The following is a 6,000-nucleotide window of genomic DNA, read 5'->3' on the forward strand; positions in this document are numbered from 1 at the left end:
TCCTGGCCCATCTCCCACATTCCACCTTCCTGAGCTCTTCCAAAGCTCTGCTCCCCGTGTATCTCACACATCACTCCCTGTTCCCCCATCACCACCTCCACACCTTCATCCCACTGGCCTATACTGGCCCCCATTTACAAATTCTCATCCTTGTTTATAAATCCCACCATGACCTTCCCCCTTCCCAATTTCTGGATCAACCCTCGGAGATCTCTGCACTCCTCTAACTCTGGCCTCCTGCCCATCTCCAATTTCAAGTGCCCACTATTTGTCTTGGTACCATTGGTGTCTCAGTCTCTCGACCCCAAGTTCTGGAATTCACTCTCTCCCCATCTCCTGCTCTCTGCCTCTATCCTCTCCCCCTCTCTGCCTCTCTATCCCTCCATCTCTGCCTCTCTATCCCTCCATCTCTGCCTCTCTGTCCCTCCATCTCTCGATTAAATAACAAAGTATTTATTGAAACCACTTTTGGAGAATAAAATGTGGGTCTCGGCTGCGTTGAGGAAATCCAATTCTGTAAAGGCTGAATGGGGAATTGAATAATCTGATCGAATTGTGGCCATTCTCTCAGCCTGGACTTTACTCTCTCTGAGTGATTTGAGTGGAATATTTCAATGCAGTTTTCCGCACAGCCCCGTCACTCCTGTTCTGTTCCATCAGATCTTCACTGCACCAACCTCAATGGATTGGTTTCTTTACTTTCCGATATTATCCATTAAATCTGAGTGACAGTCCATCGCGCACTCAGCTCATTGCCGTCTGCAAACACATCATCCACAACTCAGCTTACTTCATCAAAATCGCAGGCTGGGTCCAACATGGGGGAGGCTATTCAGCCCACATTTCCCTGCTGATCCTTTTGTTCTATTTGTTCACGGGATGTGGGGCTCGCTGGCTGGCCAGCATTTATTGCCCATCCATAATTGCCCTCGGGAAGGTGGTGGTGAGCTGCTGCCTTGAGCCTCTGAAGTCCCCGAGGTATAGGTACACCCACAGTGCTGTTAGGGAGGGAGTTCCAGGATTTTGACCCAGCGACAGTGAAGGAACAGCGATATATTTCCAAGTCAGGATGGTGAGTGACTCGGAGGGGAACCTCCAGGTGGTGGTGTTCCCAGGCATCTGCTGCCCTTGTCCTTTTAGATGGCAGTGATTGTGTGTTTGGAAGGTGCTGCCTAAGGAACCTTGGTGAGTTGCTGCAGTGCATCTTGTAGATGGTCCACACGGCTGCCACCGTGCGTCAGTGGTGGAGGGATTGGGGCTGCTTTGTCCTGGATGGTGTCGAGCTTCTTGAGTGTTGTTGGAGCTGCACCCATCCAGGCAAGTGGAGAGTATTCCATCACACTCCTAACTTGTGCCTTGGAGATGGTGGACAGGCTTTGGAGGGGAATCCGGAGGTGAGTTACTGGCTGCAGGATTCCCAGCCTCTGACCTGCTCTGGTAGCAGAGGATATCTGGTAGAGGATATCTGGTCGCGAGGATAGAGGCAAAGATGCCCTCATAAGAACAGGATATGGCGCTCGACTCATCGATCGACAGTTCCGACGCGAAAAACTGCACCGACCTCCTTAGAAGACAAACACGGGACACAGTGGACAGAGTACCCTTCATCGTCCAGTACTTCCCTGGAGCGGAGAAGCTACGACATCTTCTCCAGAGCCTTCAACATGTCATTGATGAACACAAACATCTCACCAAGGCCATCCCCACACCCCCACTTCTTGCCTTCAAACAACAGCACAACCTCAAACAAACCATTATCCGCAGCAAACTACCCAGCCTTCAGGAGAACAGTGACCACGACACCACACAAACCTGCCACAGCAACCTCTGCAAGACGTGCCGGATCATCGGCACGGATGCCTGCAACACACATGAGAACACCATCCACCAGGTACACGGTACATACTCTTGCAACTCGGCCAACGTTGTCTACCTGATACGCTGCAGGAAAGGATGTCCAGAGGCGTGGTACATTGGGGAGACCATGCAGACGCTACGACAACGGATGAATGAACACCGCTCGACAATCACCAGGCAAGAGTGTTCTCTTCCTGTTGGGCACTTCAGCGGTCACGGGCATTCGGCCTCTGATCTTCAGGTAAGCATTCTCCAAGGCGGCCTTCACGACACACGACGGCGCAGAGTCGCTGAGCAGAGACTGATAACCAAGTTCCGCACACATGAGGACAGCCTCAACCGGGATCTTGGGTTCATGTCACACTATCTGTAACCCCCACGACTTGCCTGGGCTTGCAAAATCTCACTAACTGTCCTGGCTGGAGACAATACACATCTCTTTAACTTGTGCTTAACCCTCTCTCCACTCACATTGTCTGTACCTTTAAGACTTGATTACCTGCAAAGACTCGCATTCCAACCATTATTTTGTAAATTGAGTTTGTGTCTTTATATGTCCTGTTTGTGAATAGAACTCCCACTTACCTGACGAAGGAGCAGCGCTCCGAAAGCTAGTGGCTTTTGCTGCCAAATAAACCTGTTGGACTTTAACCTGGTGTTGTGAGACTTCTTACTCTGCTCTGGTAGCCACAGTGTTTATATGTCTGGGTCCAGTTGAGTTTCTGGCCAATGGTAACCCCCAGGATGTTGACAGCGGGGGATTTCAGTGATGGTTACACCATTGAATGTCAAGGAGCAATGGTTCGATTCTCCCTTGTTGGTGATGGTCATTGCCTGGCATTTGTGTGGCATGGATGTTACATGCCCCTTGTCAGCCCAGGCCTGGATATTGTCCAGATCTTGTTGCATTTGGACATGGACTGCTTCAGTATCTGAGGAGCGGCGAATGGTGCTGAACATTGTGCAATCACCAGTGAACATCCCCACTTCTGACCTCATGATAGAGGGAAGGTCATTGATGAAGCAGCTGAAGATGGTTGGGCCTTGGACACTACCCTGAGGGACTCCTGCAGAGATGTCCTGGAGCTGAGATGACTGACCCTCCACTACCACAACCATCGAGGGGATTTTCACAGGAATTGCAGTCTGATTGGAAGCTGATTTCTGCTTTTGCTGCGGTTCAAATGCCGATTATTTTTGCATTTCACTTCATTAGTTTTTTGTTCTGACCGAGTTGGGCGGCCACTCAGTCACCAACTCGGGACTCGAGGTGTCTGCCGTGCTTTTTCACCCTGAGCGATGCAGGCCAGAAATCTTTCATCCAAGAACTTTATCGAACTCGGTGAGGCGTCCCGGTTCCACACTCTCTGCGTATTGCAGCTACACTCCCGAGGGCTCAGTGCAATTCCCAAAAGCAGTGAGAGTTTAATCACTGCTCTGTTTCTAATCCTGGAGCAGTGAGAGTTTAATCACTGCTCTGTTTCGAATCCTGGAGCAGTGAGAGTTTAATCACTGCTCTGTTTCTAATCCTGGAGCAGTGAGAGTTTAATCTCTGCTCTGTTTCTAATCCTGCTTTGGTGTTGTAGTCTCCTTTTCCTCCAAATCCTCATTGCTGGTGTTCTCAGTCAGCCCAGAATGAAGCTTTTTGCAAAGTTGCACCTTGTTATATATTTCCCAGTCTGTGTGAGACTCTGTGTTGTTAGCTGCCCACATGCTGTAAAATGTTGTGAGTAGTTTGGTAAATCTCATGAAGAGGTACTGGTTCTTGTGTAGTTTAACAAGCAGTTCATTCACTAAGAGTAACTATGTACATAAATACAGTTTCAGCTCCATGCTTGCCCCTACACACGTCTCTGTCCAGTACAAGATTACTGGACTTGAGTCATATATTCCTGTGTATCAGACTGAGTGCTACAGTAACTAGTCCCGCATTAACCCTTTCTATACCAGATCCTTTCACTAAACTAATCTGCCTTACTCCTCCTTTCACTATTTATATATCTGCAGATGAGTTTGGGAATTCACAAGAACTAAAAGCAGGAGTAGGCCATCCGGCCCCTCGAGCCTGCTCCGCCATTCAATAAGATCATGACTGACCTTTTTCTGGACTCAGCTTCACTTACCCGCCCGCTCACCATAACCCTTAATTCCTTTACTGTTCAAACATTTATCTATCCTTGCCTTAAAAACATTCAATGAGGTAGCCTCAACTGCTTCACTGGGCAGGGAATTCCACAGATTCACAACCCTTTGTGTGAAGAAGTTCCTCCTCAACTCAGTCCTAAATCTGCTTCCCCTTATTTTGAGGCCATGCCCCCTAGTTGTAGTTTCACCCGCCAGTGCAAACAACTTCCCTGCTTCTATCTTATCTATTCCCTTCATAATCTTATATGTTTCTATGAGATCTACTCTCATTCTTCTGAATTCCAATGAATATAGCCCCAGTCTATTCAGTCTCTCCTCATAATCCAATCCTCTCAACTCTGGAATCAACCTAGTGAATCTCCTCTGCACCCCCTCCAGTGCCAGTATATCCTTTCTCAATTAAGGAGACCAAAACTGTACACAGTACTCCAGGTATGGCCTCACCAAGATTCTCTTTTATGTCAACCACCAGTCTTTTGTCATACTCTCTGTCTCTCTCTCTCTCTCTCTTTAGAGTCATAGAGTCAGAGAGATTTACAGCATGGAAACAGGCCCTTTGACCCAACTTGTCCATGCCGCCTTTTTTTTTAAAACTCCTAAGCTAATCCCAATTGCCCACATTTGGCCCATATCCCTCTATACCCATCGTACCCATGTAACTATCTAAATACTTTTTAAATGACAAAATTGTACCCGCCTCTACTACTACCTCTGGCAGCTTGTTCCAGACACTCACCATCCTCTGTGTGAAATAATTGCCCCTCTGGACACTTTTGTATCTCGCCCCTCTCACCTGAAACCTACACCCTCTAGTTTTAGACTCCCCTACCTTTGGGTAAGATATTGACTATCCAGCTGATCTATGCCCCTCATTATTTTATAGACCTCTATAAGATCACCCCTCAGCCTCCTACACTCCAGAGAAAAAAGTCCCAGTCTATCCAGCCTCTCCTTATAACTCAATCCATCAAGTCCCGGTAGCATCCTAGTAAATATTTTCTGCACTCTTTCTAGTTTAATAATATCCTTTCTATAATAGGGTGACCAGAACTGCACAGAGTATTCCAAGTGTGGCCTTACCAATGTCTTGTACAACTTCAACAAGACGCCCCAACTCCTGTATTGAATGTTCTGACCGATGAAACCAAGCATGCCAAATGCCTTCTTCACCACTCTGTCCACCTGTGGCTCCACTTTCAAGGAGCTATGAACATGTACCCCTAGATCTCTTTGTTCTGTAACTCTTCCCAACGCCCTATCATTAACTGAGTAAGTCCTGCCCTGGTTCAATCTACCAAAATGCATCACCTCGCATTTGTCTAAATTAAACTCCATCTGCTATTCGTCAGCCCACTGGCCCAATTAATCAAGATCCCGTTGCAATTGGAGATAACTTTCTTCACTGTCCACTATGCCACCAATCTTAGTGTCATCTGCAAACTTACTAACCATGCCTCCTATATTCTCATCGAAATCATTGATATAAATGACAAATAACAGTGGACCCAGCACTGATCCCTGAGGCACACCGCTGGTCACAGGCCTCCAGTTTGAAAAAACAATTCTCTACAACCACCCTCTGGCTTTTGTCACGAAGCCAATTTTGTATCCATTTAGATACCTCGCCCTGAGTCCCGTGAGATTTAACTTTATGCAGCAACCTACCATGTGGTACCTTGTCAAAGGTCTTGCTAAAGTCCAGGTCGACAACATCAACTGCACTGCCCTCAACTACCTTCTTGGTTACCCCTTCAAAAAACTCAATCAAATTTGTGAGACATGATTTTCCACTCACAAAGCCATGCTGACTGTCCCTAATCAGTACTTGCGTCTCTAAATGCCTGTAGATCCTGTCTCTCAAAATACCTTCCAACAACTTACCCACCACAGATGTGAGGCTCACTGGCCTGTTGTTCCCAGGCATTTCCCTGCAGCCCTTTTTAAACAAAGGCACAACATTTGCCACTCTCCAATCTTCAGGCATCTCACCCGTGACTA

The 6,000-nt window shown here is 47.4% G+C and overlaps 1 protein-coding gene across 1 annotated transcript in view; it reads left to right on the top strand.

Annotated features, from left to right (window-relative positions):
* Positions 1 to 6,000, top strand: part of LOC144502798 (nuclear receptor corepressor 2-like) — a 171,257-nt gene that overhangs the window by 91,891 nt on the left and 73,366 nt on the right.

Source organism: Mustelus asterias, chromosome 13 (genome assembly GCF_964213995.1).
Source record: "Mustelus asterias chromosome 13, sMusAst1.hap1.1, whole genome shotgun sequence".
NCBI lineage: Eukaryota > Metazoa > Chordata > Chondrichthyes > Carcharhiniformes > Triakidae > Mustelus > Mustelus asterias.